This window comes from Taudactylus pleione, unplaced genomic scaffold (assembly GCF_031769625.1).
Source record: "Taudactylus pleione unplaced genomic scaffold, aTauple2 ptg000760l, whole genome shotgun sequence".
NCBI lineage: Eukaryota > Metazoa > Chordata > Amphibia > Anura > Myobatrachidae > Taudactylus > Taudactylus pleione.
In genome coordinates, this window is record NW_028285162.1 from 13,490,068 (window position 1) to 13,511,359 (window position 21,292).

Here is a 21,292-nt window from a genome sequence, read left to right on the forward strand (position 1 = left end):
TAAAACGAGCATTTGCTGTTTTCTCTTAAACGCAACGTGGGAGAAAAACCATTTCACATCATATTTGTGGGTCTTGGTCTTCAACACAATCTGTGAAATTTTGAGCTGTCTGTGTTTGCTACAAGAGGAGATATCACAAAGTATGCGCTTTTGTTGTTTCCATTGGTTTCAATGCATTTTGGCCTTAAACGAGCATTTGCTCTTTTCTCTTAAATGCAATTTGGGAGAAAAACCATTTCACATCACATTTGTGGGTCTTGGTCTTCAACACAATCTGTGAAATTTTGAGCTGTCTGTGTTTGGTACAAGAGGAGATATCACAAAGTATGCACTTTAGTTGTTTTCATTGCATTCATTGCATTTTGTCCTAAAACGAGCATTTGCTGTTTTCTCTTAAAATGCAACATGGGAGTAAAACCATTTCACATAACATTTGTGGGTCTTGGTCGTCAACACAATCTGTGAAATTTTGAGCTGTCTGTGTTTGCTACAAGAGGAGATATCACAAAGTATGCACTTTTGTTGTTTCCGTTGGTTCAATGCATTTTGGCCTTAAATGAGCAATTGCTGTTTGTTCTCTTAAACGCAAAGTGGGAGAAAAAACATTTCACATCACATTTGTGGGTCTTGGTCTTCAACACAATCTGTGGAATTTTGAGCTGTCTGTGTTTGCTACAAGAGGAGATATCACAAAGTATGCATTTTTCTTGTTTACATTGGTTTCAATGCATTTTGGCCTTAAACGAGCATTTGCTGTTTTCTCTTAAACGCAATATGGGAGAAAAACCATTTCACATCACATTTGTGGGTCTTGGTCTACAACACAATCTGTGAAATTTTGAGTTGTCTGTGTTTGGTACAAGAGGAGATATCACAAAGTATGCACTTTTGTTGTTTCTATTGCATTCAATGCATTTTGTCCTAAAACGAGCATTTGCTGTTTTCTCTTAAATGCAACATGGGAGAAAAATATTTCAAATCATATTTCTGGGTCTTGGTCTTCAACACAATCTGTGAAATTTTGAGCTGTCTGTGTTTGCTACAAGCGGAGATATCACAAAGTATGCACTTTTGTTGTTTCCATTGGTTTCAATGCATTTTGGCCTAAAACGAGTATTTGCTGTTTTCTCTTAAACGCAACACGGGAGAAAAACCGTTTCACATCACATTTGTGGGTCTTGATCTTCAACACTATCTGTGAAATTTTGAGCTGTCTGTGTTTGCTACAAGAGGAGATATCACAAAGTATGTGCTTTTGTTGTTTCCATTGGTTTCAATGCATTTTGGCCTTAAACGAGCATTTGCTGTTTTCTCTTAAATGCAACATGCGAGAAAAACCATTTCACATCAAATTTGTGGGTCTTGGTCTTCAACACAATCTGTGGAATTTTGAGCTGTCTGTGTTTGCTACAAGAGGAGATATCACAAAGTATGCGTTTTTCTTGTTTACATTGGTTTCAGTGCATTTTGGCGTAAAATGAGCATTTGCTGTTTTCTCTTAAACGCAATGTGGGAGAAAAAACATTTCAAATCACATTTGTGGGTCTTGGTCTTCAACACAATCTGTGAAATTTTGAGCTGTCTGTGTTTGCTACAAGAGGAGATATCACAAAGTAAGCACTTTTGTTGTTTCTATTGCATTCAATGCATTTTGTCCTAAAAAGAGCATTTGCTGTTTTCTCTTAAATGCAACATGGGAGAAAAATATTTCAAATCACATTTCTGGGTCTTGGTCTTCAACACAATCTGTGAAATTTTGAGCTGTCTGTGTTTGGTACAAGAGGAGATATCACAAAGTATGCGTTTTTCTTGTTTACTTTGGTTTCAATGCATTTTGGCGTAAAATAAGCATTTGCTGTTTTCTCTTAAACGCAACATGGGAGAAAAAACATTTCAAATCACATTTGTGGGTCTTGGTCTTCAACACAATCTGTGAAATTTTGAGCTGTCTGTGTTTGCTACAAGAGGAGATATCACAAAGTATGCGCTTTTGTTGTTTCCATTGTTTTCAATGCATTTTGGCCTTAAACGAGCATTTGCTGTTTTCTCTTAAAACGCAACATGGGAGTAAAACCATTTCACATCACATTTGTGGGTCTTGGTCATCAACACAATCTGTGAAATTTTGAGCTGTCTGTGTTTGCTACAAGAGGAGATATCACAAAGTATGCACCTTTGTTGTTTCCGTTGGTTCAATGCATTTTGGCCTTAAACGAGCATTTGCTGTTTTTTCTCTTAAACGCAAAGTGGGAGAAAAACCATTTCACATCACATTTGTGGGTCTTGGTCTTCAACACAATCTGTGGAATTTTGAGCTGTCTGTGTTTGCTACAAGAGGAGATATCAGAAAGTATGCGCTTTTGTTGTTTCCATTGGTTTCAATGCATTTTGGCCTTAAACGAGCATTTGCTGTTTTCTCTTAAATGCAACATGCGAGAAAACCATTTCACATCACATTTGTGGGTCTTGGTCTTCAACACAATCTGTGGAATTTTGAGCTGTCTGTGTTTGCTACAAGAGGAGATATCACAAAGTATGCGTTTTTCTTGTTTACATTGGTTTCAATGCATTTTGGCGGAAAATGAGCATTTGCTGTTTTCTCTTAAACGCAACGTGGGAGAAGAAACATTTCAACTCACATTTGTGGGTCTTGGTCTTCAACACAATCTGTGAAATTTTGAGCTGTCTGTGTTTGCTACAAGAGGAGATATCACAAAGTATGCACTTTTGTTGTTTCCATTGGTTTCAATGCATTTTGTCCTAAAACGAGCATTTACTGTTTTCTCTTAAACGCAATATGGGAAAAAAAACATTTCACATCACATTTGTGAGTCTTGGTCTTCAACACAATCTGTGAAATTTTGAGCTGTCTGTGTTTGCTACAAGCGGAGATATCACAAAGTATGCACTTTTGTTGTTTCCATTGGTTTCAATGCATTTTGTCCTAAAACGAGCATTTACTGTTTTCTCTTAAACGCAATATGGGAAAAAAACCATTTCACATCACATTTGTGAGTCTTGGTCTTCAACACAATCTGTGAAATTTTGAGCTGTCTGTGTTTGCTACAAGCAGAGATATCACAAAGTATGCACTTTTGTTGTTTCCATTGGTTTCAATGCATTTTGGCCTAAAACGAGTATTTGCTGCTTTCTCTTAAACACAACACGGGAGAATAACCGTTTCACATCACATTTGTGGGTCTTTATCTTCAACACTATCTGTGAAATTTTGAGCTGTCTGTGTTTGCTACAAGAGGAGATATCACAAAGTATGCGTTTTTGTTGTTTCCATTGTTTTCAATGCATTTTGGCCTAAAACGAGCATTTGCTGTTTTCTCTTAAACGCAACGTGGGAGAAAAACCATTTCACATCACATTTGTGGGTCTTGGTCTTCAACACAATCTGTGAAATTTTGAGCTGTCTGTGTTTGCTACAAGAGTAGATATCACAAAGTATGCGCTTTTGTTGTTTCCATTGGTTTCAATGCATTTTGGCCTAAAATGAGCATTTGCTGTTTACTCTTAAATGCAACATGCGAGAAAAACCATTTCAAATCACATTTGTGGGTCTTGGTCTTCAACACAATCTGTGAAATTTTGAGCTGTCTGTGTTTGCTACAAGAGGAGATATCACAAAGTATGCGCTTTTGTTGTTTCCATTGGTTTCAATGCATTTTGGCCTTAAACGAGCATTTGCTGTTTTCTCTTAAATGCAATTTGGGAGAAAAACCATTTCACATCACATTTGTGGGTCTTGGTCTTCAACACAATCTGTGAAATTTTGAGCTGTCTGTGTTTGGTACAAGAGGAGATATCACAAAGTATGCACTTTTGTTGTTTTCATTGCATTCATTGCATTTTGTCCTAAAACGAGCATTTGCTGTTTTCTCTTAAAATGCAACATGGGAGTAAAACCATTTCACATGACATTTGTGGGTTTTGGTCGTCAACACAATCTGTGAAATTTTGAGCTGTCTGTGTTTGCTACAAGAGGAGATATCACAAAGTATGCACTTTTGTTGTTTCCGTTGGTTCAATGCATTTTGGCCTTAAACGAGCAATTGCTGTTTGTTCTCTTAAACGCAAAGTGGGAGAAAAAACATTTCACATCACATTTGTGGGTCTTGGTCTACAACACAATCTGTGAAATTTTGAGCTGTCTGTGTTTGGTACAAGAGGAGATATCACAAAGTATGCACTTTTGTTGTTTCTATTGCATTCAATGCATTTTGTCCTAAAACGAGCATTTGCTGTTTTCTCTTAAATGCAACATGGGAGAAAAATATTTCAAATCATATTTCTGGGTCTTGGTCTTCAACACAATCTGTGAAATTTTGAGCTGTCTGTGTTTGCTACAAGAGGAGATATCACAAAGTATGCACTTTTGTTTCCATTGGTTTCAATGCATTTTGGCCTAAAATGAGCATTTGCTGTTTTCTCTTAAAACGCAACATGGGAGTTAAACCATTTCACATCACATTTGTGGGTCTTGGTCTTCAACACAATCTGTGAAATTTTGAGCTGTCTGTGTTTGCTACAAGAGGAGATATCACAAAGTATGCGCTTTTGTTGTTTCCATTGGTTTCAATGCATTTTGTCCTAAAACGAGCATTTACTGTTTTCTCTTAAACGCAATATGGGAAAAAAACCATTTCACATCACATTTGTGAGTCTTGGTCTTCAACACAATCTGTGAAATTTTGAGCTGTCTGTGTTTGCTACAATTGTAGATATCACAAAGTATGCACTTTTGTTGTTTCCATTGGTTTCAATGCATTTTGGCCTAAAACGAGTATTTACTTTTTTCTCTTAAAAGCAATATGGGAAAAAAACCATTTCACATCACATTTGTGGGTCTTGGTCTTCAACACAATCTGTGAAATTTTGAGCTGTCTGTGTTTGCTACAAGCGGAGATATCACAAAGTATGCACTTTTGTTGTTTCCATTGTTTTCAATGCATTTTGGCCTAAAACGAGTATTTGCTGTTTTCTCTTAAACGCAACACGGGAGAAAAACCGTTTCACATCACATTTGTGGGTCTTGATCTTCAACACAATCTGTGAAATTTTGAGCTGTCTGTGTTTGCTACAAGAGGAGATATCACAAAGTATGCGTTTTTCTTGTTTACATTGGTTTCAATGCATTTTGGCGTAAAATGAGCATTTGCTGTTTTCTCTTAAACGCAATGTGGGAGAAAAAACATTTCAAATCTCATTTGTGGGTCTTGGTCTTCAACACAATCTGTGAAATTTTGAGCTGTCTGTGTTTGCTACAAGAGGAGATATCACAAAGTAAGCACTTTTGTTGTTTCTATTGCATTCAATGCATTTTGTCCTAAAAAGAGCATTTGCTGTTTTCTCTTAAATGCAACATGGGAGAAAAATTTTTCAAATCACATTTCTGGGTCTTGGTCTTCAACACAATCTGTGAAATTTTGAGCTGTCTGTGTTTGGTACAAGAGGAGATATCACAAAGTATGCGTTTTTCTTGTTTACTTTGGTTTCAATGCATTTTGGCGTAAAATAAGCATTTGCTTTTTTCTCTTAAATGCAACATGGGAGAAATAACATTTCAAATCATATTTGTGGGTCTTGGTCTTCAACACAATCTGTGAAATTTTGACCTGTCTGTGTTTGCTACAAGAGGAGATATCACAAAGTATGCGCTTTTGTTGTTTCCATTGGTTTCAATGCATTTTGGCCTTAAACGAGCATTTGCTGTTTTCTCTTAAAACGCAACATGGGAGTAAAACCATTTCACATCACATTTGTGGGTCTTGGTCATCAACACAATCTGTGAAATTTTGAGCTGTCTGTGTTTGCTACAAGAGGAGATATCACAAAGTATGCACCTTTGTTGTTTCCGTTGGTTCAATGCATTTTGGCCTTAAATGAGCATTTGCTGTTTTTTCTCTTAAACGCAAAGTGGGAGAAAAACCATTTCACATCACATTTGTGGGTCTTGGTCTTCAACACAATCTGTGGAATTTTGAGCTGTTTGTGTTTGCTACAAGAGGAGATATCAGAAAGTATGCGCTTTTGTTGTTTCCATTGGTTTCAATGCATTTTGGCCTTAAACGAGCATTTGCTGTTTTCTCTTAAATGCAACATGCGAGAAAAACCATTTCACATCACATTTGTGGGTCTTGGTCTTCAACACAATCTGTGGAATTTTGAGCTGTCTGTGTTTGCTACAAGAGGAGATATCACAAAGTATGCGTTTTTCTTGTTTACATTGGTTTCTTGTTTACATTGGTTTCAATGCATTTTGGCGTAAAATGAGCATTTGCTGTTTTCTCTTAAACGCAACGTGGGAGAAGAAACATTTCAAATCACATTTGTGGGTCTTGGTCTTCAACACAATCTGTGAAATTTTGACCTGTCTGTGTTTGCTACAAGAGGAGATATCACAAAGTATGCACTTTTGTTTCCATTGGTTTCAATGCATTTTGGCCTAAAATGAGCATTTGCTGTTTTCTCTTAAAACGCAACATGGGAGTTAAACCATTTCACATCACATTTGTGGGTCTTGGTCTTCAACACAATCTGTGAAATTTTGAGCTGTCTGTGTTTGCTACAAGAGGAGATATCACAAAGTATGCGCTTTTGTTGTTTCCATTGGTTTCAATGCATTTTGTCCTAAAACGAGCATTTACTGTTTTCTCTTAAACGCAATATGGGAAAAAAACCATTTCACATCACATTTGTGAGTCTTGGTCTTCAACACAATCTGTGAAATTTTGAGCTGTCTGTGTTTGCTACAATTGTAGATATCACAAAGTATGCACTTTTGTTGTTTCCATTGGTTTCAATGCATTTTGGCCTAAAACGAGTATTTACTGTTTTCTCTTAAAAGCAATATGGGAAAAAAACCATTTCACATCAAATTTGTGGGTCTTGGTCTTCAACACAATCTGTGAAATTTTGAGCTGTCTGTGTTTGCTACAAGAGGAGATATCACAAAGTATGCACTTTTGTTTCCATTGGTTTCAATGCATTTTGGCCTAAAATGAGCATTTGCTGTTTTCTCTTAAAACGCAACATGGGAGTTAAACCATTTCACATCACATTTGTGGGTCTTGGTCTTCAACACAATCTGTGAAATTTTGAGCTGTCTGTGTTTGCTACAAGAGGAGATATCACAAAGTATGCGCTTTTGTTGTTTCCATTGGTTTCAATGCATTTTGTCCTAAAACGAGCATTTACTGTTTTCTCTTAAACGCAATATGGGAAAAAAACCATTTCACATCACATTTGTGAGTCTTGGTCTTCAACACAATCTGTGAAATTTTGAGCTGTCTGTGTTTGCTACAATTGTAGATATCACAAAGTATGCACTTTTGTTGTTTCCATTGGTTTCAATGCATTTTGGCCTAAAACGAGTATTTACTGTTTTCTCTTAAAAGCAATATGGGAAAAAAACCATTTCACATCACATTTGTGGGTCTTGGTCTTCAACACAATCTGTGAAATTTTGAGCTGTCTGTGTTTGCTACAAGCGGAGATATCACAAAGTATGCACTTTTGTTGTTTCCATTGTTTTCAATGCATTTTGGCCTAAAACGAGTATTTGCTGTTTTCTCTTAAACGCAACACGGGAGAAAAACCGTTTCACATCACATTTGTGGGTCTTGATCTTCAACACTATCTGTGAAATTTTGAGCTGTCTGTGTTTGCTACAAGAGGAGATATCACAAAGTATGCGTTTTTCTTGTTTACATTGGTTTCAATGCATTTTGGCGTAAAATGAGCATTTGCTGTTTTCTCTTAAACGCAATGTGGGAGAAAAAACATTTCAAATCTCATTTGTGGGTCTTGGTCTTCAACACAATCTGTGAAATTTTGAGCTGTCTGTTTTTGCTACAAGAGGAGATATCACAAAGTAAGCACTTTTGTTGTTTCTATTGCATTTAATGCATTTTGTCCTAAAAAGAGCATTTGCTGTTTTCTCTTAAATGCAACATGGGAGAAAAATTTTTCAAATCACATTTCTGGGTCTTGGTCTTCAACACAATCTGTGAAATTTTGAGCTGTCTGTGTTTGGTACAAGAGGAGATATCACAAAGTATGCGTTTTTCTTGTTTACTTTGGTTTCAATGCATTTTGGCGTAAAATAAGCATTTGCTGTTTTCTCTTAAACGCAACATGGGAGAAAAAACATTTCAAATCATATTTGTGGGTCTTGGTCTTCAACACAATCTGTGAAATTTTGACCTGTCTGTGTTTGCTACAAGAGGAGATATCACAAAGTATGCGCTTTTGTTGTTTCCATTGGTTTCAATGCATTTTGGCCTTAAACGAGCATTTGCTGTTTTCTCTTAAAACGCAACATGGGAGTAAAACCATTTCACATCACATTTGTGGGTCTTGGTCATCAACACAATCTGTGAAATTTTGAGCTGTCTGTGTTTGCTACAAGAGGAGATATCACAAAGTATGCACCTTTGTTGTTTCCGTTGGTTCAATGCATTTTGGCCTTAAACGAGCATTTGCTGTTTTTTCTCTTAAACGCAAAGTGGGAGAAAAACCATTTCACATCACATTTGTGGGTCTTGGTCTTCAACACAATCTGTGGAATTTTGAGCTGTTTGTGTTTGCTACAAGAGGAGATATCAGAAAGTATGCGCTTTTGTTGTTTCCATTGGTTTCAATGCATTTTGGCCTTAAACGAGCATTTGCTGTTTTCTCTTAAATGCAACATGCGAGAAAAACCATTTCACATCACATTTGTGGGTCTTGGTCTTCAACACAATCTGTGGAATTTTGAGCTGTCTGTGTTTGCTACAAGAGGAGATATCACAAAGTATGCGTTTTTCTTGTTTACATTGGTTTCAATGCATTTTGGCGTAAAATGAGCATTTGCTGTTTTCTCTTAAACGCAACGTGGGAGAAGAAACATTTCAAATCACATTTGTGGGTCTTGGTCTTCAACACAATCTGTGAAATTTTGACCTGTCTGTGTTTGCTACAAGAGGAGATATCACAAAGTAAGCACTTTTGTTGTTTCTATTGCATTCAATGCATTTTGTCCTAAAAAGAGCATTTGCTGTTTTCTCTTAAATGCAACATGGGAGAAAAATATTTCAAATCACATTTCTGGGTCTTGGTCTTCAACACAATCTGTGAAATTTTGAGCTGTCTGTGTTTGGTACAAGAGGAGATATCACAAAGTATGCGTTTTTCTTGTTTACTTTGGTTTCAATGCATTTTGGCGTAAAATAAGCATTTGCTGTTTTCTTTAAAACGCAACATGGGAGAAAAAACATTTCAAATCACATTTGTGGGTCTTGGTCTTCAACACAATCTGTGAAATTTTGACCTGTCTGTGTTTGCTACAAGAGGAGATATCACAAAGTATGCGCTTTTGTTGTTTCCATTGGTTTCAATGCATTTTGGCCTTAAACGAGCATTTGCTGTTTTCTCTTAAAACGCAACATGGGAGTAGAACCATTTCACATCACATTTGTGGGTCTTGGTCATCAACAAAATCTGTGAAATTTTGAGCTGTCTGTGTTTGCTACAAGAGGAGATATCACAAAGTATGCACCTTTGTTGTTTCCGTTGGTTCAATGCATTTTGGCCTTAAACGAGCATTTGCTGTTTTTTCTCTTAAACGCAAAGTGGGAGAAAAACCATTTTACATCACATTTGTGGGTCTTGGTCTTCAACACAATCTGTGGAATTTTGAGCTGTCTGTGTTTGCTACAAGAGGAGATATCAGAAAGTATGCGCTTTTGTTGTTTCCATTGGTTTCAATGCATTTTGGCCTTAAACGAGCATTTGCTGTTTTCTCTTAAATGCAACATGCGAGAAAAACCATTTCACATCACATTTGTGGGTCTTGGTCTTCAACACAATCTGTGGAATTTTGAGCTGTCTGTGTTTACTACAAGAGGAGATATCACAAAGTATGCGTTTTTCTTGTTTACATTGGCTTCAATGCATTTTGGCGGAAAATGAGCATTTGCTGTTTTCTCTTAAACGCAACGTGGGAGAAGAAACATTTCAAATCACATTTGTGGGTCTTGGTCTTCAACACAATCTGTGAAATTTTGAGCTGTCTGTGTTTGCTACAAGAGGAGATATCACAAAGTATGCACTTTTGTTGTTTCCATTGGTTTCAATGCATTTTGTCCTAAAACGAGCATTTACTGTTTTCTCTTAAACGCAATATGGGAAAAAAAACATTTCACATCACTTTTGTGAGTCTTGGTCTTCAACACAATCTGTGAAATTTTGAGCTGTCTGTGTTTGCTACAAGCGGAGATATCACAAAGTATGCACTTTTGTTGTTTCCATTGGTTTCAATGCATTTTGTCCTAAAACGAGCATTTACTGTTTTCTCTTAAACGCAATATGGGAAAAAAACCATTTCACATCACATTTGTGAGTCTTGGTCTTCAACACAATCTGTGAAATTTTGAGCTGTCTGTGTTTGCTACAAGCAGAGATATCACAAAGTATGCACTTTTGTTGTTTCCATTGGTTTCAATGCATTTTGGCCTAAAACGAGTATTTGCTGCTTTCTCTTAAACACAACACGGGAGAATAACCGTTTCACATCACATTTGTGGGTCTTGATCTTCAACACTATCTGTGAAATTTTGAGCTGTCTGTGTTTGCTACAGGAGGAGATATCACAAAGTATGCGTTTTTGTTGTTTCCATTGGTTTCAATGCATTTTGGCCTAAAACGAGCATTTGCTGTTTTCTCTTAAACGCAACGTGGGAGAAAAACCATTTCACATCACATTTGTGGGTCTTGGTCTTCAACACAATCTGTGAAATTTTGAGCTGTCTGTGTTTGCTACAAGAGTAGATATCACAAAGTATGCGCTTTTGTTGTTTCCATTGGTTTCAATGCATTTTGGCCTAAAATGAGCATTTGCTGTTTACTCTTAAATGCAACATGCGAGAAAAACCATTTCAAATCACATTTGTGGGTCTTGGTCTTCAACACAATCTGTGAAATTTTGAGCTGTCTGTGTTTGGTACAAGAGGAGATATCACAAAGTATGCACTTTTGTTGTTTTCATTGCATTCATTGCATTTTGGCCTTAAACGAGCATTTGCTGTTTTCTCTTAAAATGCAACATGGGAGTAAAACCATTTCACATGACATTTGTGGGTTTTGGTCGTCAACACAATCTGTGAAATTTTGAGTTGTCTGTGTTTGCTACAAGAGGAGATATCACAAAGTATGCACTTTTGTTGTTTCCGTTGGTTCAATGCATTTTGGCCTTAAACGAGCAATTGCTGTTTGTTCTCTTAAACGCAAAGTGGGAGAAAAAACATTTCACATCACATTTGTGGGTCTTGGTCTACAACACAATCTGTGAAATTTTGAGCTGTCTGTGTTTGGTACAAGAGGAGATATCACAAAGTATGCACTTTTGTTGTTTCTATTGCATTCAATGCATTTTGTCCTAAAACGAGCATTTGCTGTTTTCTCTTAAATGCAACATGGGAGAAAAATATTTCAAATCATATTTCTGGGTCTTGGTCTTCAACACAATCTGTGAAATTTTGAGCTGTCTGTGTTTGCTACAAGAGGAGATATCACAAAGTATGCACTTTTGTTTCCATTGGTTTCAATGCATTTTGGCCTAAAATGAGCATTTGCTGTTTTCTCTTAAAACGCAACATGGGAGTTAAACCATTTCACATCACATTTGTGGGTCTTGGTCTTCAACACAATCTGTGAAATTTTGAGCTGTCTGTGTTTGCTACAAGAGGAGATATCACAAAGTATGCACCTTTGTTGTTTCCGTTGGTTCAATGCATTTTGGCCTTAAACGAGCATTTGCTGTTTTTTCTCTTAAACGCAAAGTGGGAGAAAAACCATTTCACATCACATTTGTGGGTCTTGGTCTTCAACACAATCTGTGGAATTTTGAGCTGTTTGTGTTTGCTACAAGAGGAGATATCAGAAAGTATGCGCTTTTGTTGTTTCCATTGGTTTCAATGCATTTTGGCCTTAAACGAGCATTTGCTGTTTTCTCTTAAATGCAACATGCGAGAAAAACCATTTCACATCACATTTGTGGGTCTTGGTCTTCAACACAATCTGTGGAATTTTGAGCTGTCTGTGTTTGCTACAAGAGGAGATATCACAAAGTATGCGTTTTTCTTGTTTACATTGGTTTCAATGCATTTTGGCGTAAAATGAGCATTTGCTGTTTTCTCTTAAACGCAACGTGGGAGAAGAAACATTTCAAATCACATTTGTGGGTCTTGGTCTTCAACACAATCTGTGAAATTTTGACCTGTCTGTGTTTGCTACAAGAGGAGATATCACAAAGTAAGCACTTTTGTTGTTTCTATTGCATTCAATGCATTTTGTCCTAAAAAGAGCATTTGCTGTTTTCTCTTAAATGCAACATGGGAGAAAAATATTTCAAATCACATTTCTGGGTCTTGGTCTTCAACACAATCTGTGAAATTTTGAGCTGTCTGTGTTTGGTACAAGAGGAGATATCACAAAGTATGCGTTTTTCTTGTTTACTTTGGTTTCAATGCATATTGGCGTAAAATAAGCATTTGCTGTTTTCTTTAAAATGCAACATGGGAGAAAAAACATTTCAAATCACATTTGTGGGTCTTGGTCTTCAACACAATCTGTGAAATTTTGACCTGTCTGTGTTTGCTACAAGAGGAGATATCACAAAGTATGCGCTTTTGTTGTTTCCATTGGTTTCAATGCATTTTGGCCTTAAACGAGCATTTGCTGTTTTCTCTTAAAACGCAACATGGGAGTAGAACCATTTCACATCACATTTGTGGGTCTTGGTCATCAACACAATCTGTGAAATTTTGAGCTGTCTGTGTTTGCTACAAGAGGAGATATCACAAAGTATGCACCTTTGTTGTTTCCGTTGGTTCAATGCATTTTGGCCTTAAACGAGCATTTGCTGTTTTTTCTCTTAAACGCAAAGTGGGAGAAAAACCATTTTACATCACATTTGTGGGTCTTGGTCTTCAACACAATCTGTGGAATTTTGAGCTGTCTGTGTTTGCTACAAGAGGAGATATCAGAAAGTATGCGCTTTTGTTGTTTCCATTGGTTTCAATGCATTTTGGCCTTAAACGAGCATTTGCTGTTTTCTCTTAAATGCAACATGCGAGAAAAACCATTTCACATCACATTTGTGGGTCTTGGTCTTCAACACAATCTGTGGAATTTTGAGCTGTCTGTGTTTACTACAAGAGGAGATATCACAAAGTATGCGTTTTTCTTGTTTACATTGGTTTCAATGCATATTGGCGGAAAATGAGCATTTGCTGTTTTCTCTTAAACGCAACGTGGGAGAAGAAACATTTCAAATCACATTTGTGGGTCTTGGTCTTCAACACAATCTGTGAAATTTTGAGCTGTCTGTGTTTGCTACAAGAGGAGATATCACAAAGTATGCACTTTTGTTGTTTCCATTGGTTTCAATGCATTTTGTCCTAAAACGAGCATTTACTGTTTTCTCTTAAACGCAATATGGGAAAAAAAACATTTCACATCACATTTGTGAGTCTTGGTCTTCAACACAATCTGTGAAATTTTGAGCTGTCTGTGTTTGCTACAAGCGGAGATATCACAAAGTATGCACTTTTGTTGTTTCCATTGGTTTCAATGCATTTTGTCCTAAAACGAGCATTTACTGTTTTCTCTTAAACGCAGTATGGGAAAAAAAACATTTCACATCACATTTGTGAGTCTTGGTCTTCAACACAATCTGTGAAATTTTGAGCTGTCTGTGTTTGCTACAAGCAGAGATATCACAAAGTATGCACTTTTGTTGTTTCCATTGGTTTCAATGCATTTTGGCCTAAAACGAGTATTTGCTGCTTTCTCTTAAACACAACACGGGAGAATAACCGTTTCACATCACATTTGTGGGTCTTGATCTTCAACACTATCTGTGAAATTTTGAGCTGTCTGTGTTTGCTACAGGAGGAGATATCACAAAGTATGCGTTTTTGTTGTTTCCATTGGTTTCAATGCATTTTGGCCTAAAACGAGCATTTGCTGTTTTCTCTTAAACGCAACGTGGGAGAAAAACCATTTCACATCACATTTGTGGGTCTTGGTCTTCAACACAATCTGTGAAATTTTGAGCTGTCTGTGTTTGCTACAAGAGTAGATATCACAAAGTATGCGCTTTTGTTGTTTCCATTGGTTTCAATGCATTTTGGCCTAAAATGAGCATTTGCTGTTTACTCTTAAATGCAACATGCGAGAAAAACCATTTCAAATCACATTTGTGGGTCTTGGTCTTCAACACAATCTGTGAAATTTTGAGCTGTCTGTGTTTGCTACAAGAGGAGATATCACAAAGTATGCGCTTTTGTTGTTTCCATTGGTTTCAATGCATTTTGGCCTTAAACGAGCATTTGCTGTTTTCTCTTAAATGCAATTTGGGAGAAAAACCATTTCACATCACATTTGTGGGTTTTGGTCGTCAACACAATCTGTGAAATTTTGAGCTGTCTGTGTTTGGTACAAGAGGAGATATCACAAAGTATGCACTTTTGTTGTTTCTATTGCATTCAATGCATTTTGTCCTAAAACGAGCATTTGCTGTTTTCTCTTAAATGCAACATGGGAGAAAAATATTTCAAATCATATTTCTGGGTCTTGGTCTTCAACACAATCTGTGAAATTTTGAGCTGTCTGTGTTTGCTACAAGAGGAGATATCACAAAGTATGCACTTTTGTTTCCATTGGTTTCAATGCATTTTGGCCTAAAATGAGCATTTGCTGTTTTCTCTTAAAACGCAACATGGGAATTAAACCATTTCACATCACATTTGTGGGTCTTGGTCTTCAACACAATCTGTGAAATTTTGAGCTGTCTGTGTTTGCTACAAGAGGAGATATCACAAAGTATGCGCTTTTGTTGTTTCCATTGGTTTCAATGCATTTTGTCCTAAAACGAGCATTTACTGTTTTCTCTTAAACGCAATATGGGAAAAAAACCATTTCACATCACATTTGTGAGTCTTGGTCTTCAACACAATCTGTGAAATTTTGAGCTGTCTGTGTTTGCTACAATTGTAGATATCACAAAGTATGCACTTTTGTTGTTTCCATTGGTTTCAATGCATTTTGGCCTAAAACGAGTATTTACTGTTTTCTCTTAAAAGCAATATGGGAAAAAAACCATTTCACATCACATTTGTGGGTCTTGGTCTTCAACACAATCTGTGAAATTTTGAGCTGTCTGTGTTTGCTACAAGCGGAGATATCACAAAGTATGCACTTTTGTTGTTTCCATTGTTTTCAATGCATTTTGGCCTAAAACGAGTATTTGCTGTTTTCTCTTAAACGCAACACGGGAGAAAAACCGTTTCACATCACATTTGTGGGTCTTGATCTTCAACACTATCTGTGAAATTTTGAGCTGTCTGTGTTTGCTACAAGAGGAGATATCACAAAGTATGCGTTTTTCTTGTTTACATTGGTTTCAATGCATTTTGGCGTAAAATGAGCATTTGCTGTTTTCTCTTAAACGCAATGTGGGAGAAAAAACATTTCAAATCTCATTTGTGGGTCTTGGTCTTCAACACAATCTGTGAAATTTTGAGCTGTCTGTGTTTGCTACAAGAGGAGATATCACAAAGTAAGCACTTTTGTTGTTTCTATTGCATTCAATGCATTTTGTCCTAAAAAGAGCATTTGCTGTTTTCTCTTAAATGCAACATGGGAGAAAAATTTTTCAAATCACATTTCTGGGTCTTGGTCTTCAACACAATCTGTGAAATTTTGAGCTGTCTGTGTTTGGTACAAGAGGAGATATCACAAAGTATGCGTTTTTCTTGTTTACTTTGGTTTCAATGCATTTTGGCGTAAAATAAGCATTTGCTGTTTTCTCTTAAACGCAACATGGGAGAAAAAACATTTCAAATCATATTTGTGGGTCTTGGTCTTCAACACAATCTGTGAAATTTTGACCTGTCTGTGTTTGCTACAAGAGGAGATATCACAAAGTATGCGCTTTTGTTGTTTCCATTGGTTTCAATGCATTTTGGCCTTAAACGAGCATTTGCTGTTTTCTCTTAAAACGCAACATGGGAGTAAAACCATTTCACATCACATTTGTGGGTCTTGGTCATCAACACAATCTGTGAAATTTTGAGCTGTCTGTGTTTGCTACAAGAGGAGATATCACAAAGTATGCACCTTTGTTGTTTCCGTTGGTTCAATGCATTTTGGCCTTAAACGAGCATTTGCTGTTTTTTCTCTTAAACGCAAAGTGGGAGAAAAACCATTTCACATCACATTTGTGGGTCTTGGTCTTCAACACAATCTGTGGAATTTTGAGCTGTTTGTGTTTGCTACAAGAGGAGATATCAGAAAGTATGCGCTTTTGTTGTTTCCATTGGTTTCAATGCATTTTGGCCTTAAACGAGCATTTGCTGTTTTCTCTTAAATGCAACATGCGAGAAAAACCATTTCACATCACATTTGTGGGTCTTGGTCTTCAACACAATCTGTGGAATTTTGAGCTGTCTGTGTTTGCTACAAGAGGAGATATCACAAAGTATGCGTTTTTCTTGTTTACATTGGTTTCAATGCATTTTGGTGTAAAATGAGCATTTGCTGTTTTCTCTTAAACGCAACATGGGAGAAAAATATTTCAAATCACATTTCTGGGTCTTGGTCTTCAACACAATCTGTGAAATTTTGAGCTGTCTGTGTTTGGTACAAGAGGAGATATCACAAAGTATGCGTTTTTCTTGTTTACTTTGGTTTCAATGCATTTTGGCCTTAAACGAGCATTTGCTGTTTTCTCTTAAAACGCAACATGGGAGTAGAACCATTTCACATCACATTTGTGGGTCTTGGTCATCAACACAATCTGTGAAATTTTGAGCTGTCTGTGTTTGCTACAAGAGGAGATATCACAAAGTATGCACCTTTGTTGTTTCCGTTGGTTCAATGCATTTTGGCCTTAAACGAGCATTTGCTGTTTTTTCTCTTAAACGCAAAGTGGGAGAAAAACCATTTTACATCACATTTGTGGGTCTTGGTCTTCAACACAATCTGTGGAATTTTGAGCTGTCTGTGTTTGCTACAAGAGGAGATATCAGAAAGTATGCGCTTTTGTTGTTTCCATTGGTTTCAATGCATTTTGGCCTTAAACGAGCATTTGCTGTTTTCTCTTAAATGCAACATGCGAGAAAAACCATTTCACATCACATTTGTGGGTCTTGGTCTTCAACACAATCTGTGGAATTTTGAGCTGTCTGTGTTTACTACAAGAGGAGATATCACAAAGTATGCGTTTTTCTTGTTTACATTGGTTTCAATGCATATTGGCGGAAAATGAGCATTTGCTGTTTTCTCTTAAACGCAACGTGGGAGAAGAAACATTTCAAATCACATTTGTGGGTCTTGGTCTTCAACACAATCTGTGAAATTTTGAGCTGTCTGTGTTTGCTACAAGAGGAGATATCACAAAGTATGCACTTTTGTTGTTTCCATTGGTTTCAATGCATTTTGTCCTAAAACGAGCATTTACTGTTTTCTCTTAAACGCAATATGGGAAAAAAAACATTTCACATCACATTTGTGAGTCTTGGTCTTCAACACAATCTGTGAAATTTTGAGCTGTCTGTGTTTGCTACAAGCGGAGATATCACAAAGTATGCACTTTTGTTGTTTCCATTGGTTTCAATGCATTTTGTCCTAAAATGAGCATTTACTGTTTTCTCTTAAACGCAATATGGGAAAAAAAACATTTCACATCACATTTGTGAGTCTTGGTCTTCAACACAATCTGTGAAATTTTGAGCTGTCTGTGTTTGCTACAAGCAGAGATATCACAAAGTATGCACTTTTGTTGTTTCCATTGGTTTCAATGCATTTTGGCCTAAAACGAGTATTTGCTGCTTTCTCTTAAACACAACACGGGAGAATAACCGTTTCACATCACATTTGTGGGTCTTGATCTTCAACACTATCTGTGAAATTTTGAGCTGTCTGTGTTTGCTACAGGAGGAGATATCACAAAGTATGCGTTTTTGTTGTTTCCATTGGTTTCAATGCATTTTGGCCTAAAACGAGCATTTGCTGTTTTCTCTTAAACGCAACGTGGGAGAAAAACCATTTCACATCACATTTGTGGGTCTTGGTCTTCAACACAATCTGTGAAATTTTGAGCTGTCTGTGTTTGCTACAAGAGTAGATATCACAAAGTATGCGCTTTTGTTGTTTCCATTGGTTTCAATGCATTTTGGCCTAAAATGAGCATTTGCTGTTTACTCTTAAATGCAACATGCGAGAAAAACCATTTCAAATCACATTTGTGGGTCTTGGTCTTCAACACAATCTGTGAAATTTTGAGCTGTCTGTGTTTGCTACAAGAGGAGATATCACAAAGTATGCGCTTTTGTTGTTTCCATTGGTTTCAATGCATTTTGGCCTTAAACGAGCATTTGCTGTTTTCTCTTAAATGCAATTTGGGAGAAAAACCATTTCACATCACATTTGTGGGTTTTGGTCGTCAACACAATCTGTGAAATTTTGAGCTGTCTGTGTTTGGTACAAGAGGAGATATCACAAAGTATGCACTTTTGTTGTTTCTATTGCATTCAATGCATTTTGTCCTAAAACGAGCATTTGCTGTTTTCTCTTAAATGCAACATGGGAGAAAAATATTTCAAATCATATTTCTGGGTCTTGGTCTTCAACACAATCTGTGAAATTTTGAGCTGTCTGTGTTTGCTACAAGAGGAGATATCACAAAGTATGCACTTTTGTTTCCATTGGTTTCAATGCATTTTGGCCTAAAATGAGCATTTGCTGTTTTCTCTTAAAACGCAACATGGGAGTTAAACCATTTCACATCACATTTGTGGGTCTTGGTCTTCAACACAATCTGTGAAATTTTGAGCTGTCTGTGTTTGCTACAAGAGGAGATATCACAAAGTATGCGCTTTTGTTGTTTCCATTGGTTTCAATGCATTTTGGCCTAAAACGAGTATTTACTGTTTTCTCTTAAAAGCAATATGGGAAAAAAACCATTTCACATCACATTTGTGGGTCTTGGTCTTCAACACAATCTGTGAAATTTTGAGCTGTCTGTGTTTGCTACAAGCGGAGATATCACAAAGTATGCACTTTTGTTGTTTCCATTGTTTTCAATGCATTTTGGCCTAAAACGAGTATTTGCTGTTTTCTCTTAAACGCAACACGGGAGAAAAACCGTTTCACATCACATTTGTGGGTCTTGATCTTCAACACTATCTGTGAAATTTTGAGCTGTCTGTGTTTGCTACAAGAGGAGATATCACAAAGTATGCGTTTTTCTTGTTTACATTGGTTTCAATGCATTTTGGCGTAAAATGAGCATTTGCTGTTTTCTCTTAAACGCAATGTGGGAGAAAAAACATTTCAAATGTCATTTGTGGGTCTTGGTCTTCAACACAATCTGTGAAATTTTGAGCTGTCTGTGTTTGCTACAAGAGGAGATATCACAAAGTAAGCACTTTTGTTGTTTCTATTGCATTCAATGCATTTTGTCCTAAAAAGAGCATTTGCTGTTTTCTCTTAAATGCAACATGGGAGAAAAATTTTTCAAATCACATTTCTGGGTCTTGGTCTTCAACACAATCTGTGAAATTTTGAGCTGTCTGTGTTTGGTACAAGAGGAGATATCACAAAGTATGCGTTTTTCTTGTTTACTTTGGTTTCAATGCATTTTGGCGTAAAATAAGCATTTGCTGTTTTCTCTTAAACGCAACATGGGAGAAAAAACATTTCAAATCATATTTGTGGGTCTTGGTCTTCAACACAATCTGTGAAATTTTGACCTGTCTGTGTTTGCTACAAGAGGAGATATCACAAAGTATGCGCTTTTGTTGTTTCCATTGGTTTCAATGCATTTTGGCCTTAAACGAGCATTTGCTGTTTTCTCTTAAAATGCAACATGGGAGTAAAACCATTTCACATCACATTTGTGGGTCTTGGTCATCAACACAATCTGTGAAATTTTGAGCTGTCTGTGTTTGCTACAAGAGGAGATATCACAAAGTATGCACCTTTGTTGTTTCCGTTGGTTCAATGCATTTTGGCCTTAAACGAGCATTTGCTGTTTTTTCTCTTAAACGCAAAGTGGGAGAAAAACCATTTCACATCACATTTGTGGGTCTTGGTCTTCAACACAATCTGTGGAATTTTGAGCTGTTTGTGTTTGCTACAAGAGGAGATATCAGAAAGTATGCGCTTTTGTTGTTTCCATTGGTTTCAATGCATTTTGGCCTTAAACGAGCATTTGCTGTTTTCTCTTAAATGCAACATGCGAGAAAAACCATTTCACATCACATTTGTGGGTCTTGGTCTTCAACACAATCTGTGGAATTTTGAGCTGTCTGTGTTTGCTACAAGAGGAGATATCACAAAGTATGCGTTTTTCTTGTTTACATTGGTTTCAATGCATTTTGGCGTAAAATGAGCATTTGCTGTTTTCTCTTAAACGCAACGTGGGAGAAGAAACATTTCAAATCACATTTGTGGGTCTTGGTCTTCAACACAATCTGTGAAATTTTGACCTGTCTGTGTTTGCTACAAGAGGAGATATCACAAAGTAAGCACTTTTGTTGTTTCTATTGCATTCAATGCATTTTGTCCTAAAAAGAGCATTTGCTGTTTTCTCTTAAATGCAACATGGGAGAAAAATATTTCAAATCACATTTCTGGGTCTTGGTCTTCAACACAATCTGTGAAATTTTGAGCTGTCTGTGTTTGGTACAAGAGGAGATATCACAAAGTATGCGTTTTTCTTGTTTACTTTGGTTTCAATGCATTTTGGCGTAATATAAGCATTTGCTGTTTTCTTTAAAACGCAACATGGGAGAAAAAACATTTCAAATCACATTTGTGGGTCTTGGTCTTCAACACAATCTGTTTAATTTTGACCTGTCTGTGTTTGCTACAAGAGGAGATATCACAAAGTATGCGCTTTTGTTGTTTCCATTGGTTTCAATGCATTTTGGCCTTAAACGAGCATTTGCTGTTTTCTCTTAAAACGCAACATGGGAGTAGAACCATTTCACATCACATTTGTGGGTCTTGGTCATCAACACAATCTGTGAAATTTTGAGCTGTCTGTGTTTGCTACAAGAGGAGATATCACAAAGTATGCACCTTTGTTGTTTCCGTTGGTTCAATGCATTTTGGCCTTAAACGAGCATTTGCTGTTTTTTCTCTTAAACGCAAAGTGGGAGAAAAACCATTTTACATCACATTTGTGGGTCTTGGTCTTCAACACAATCTGTGGAATTTTGAGCTGTCTGTGTTT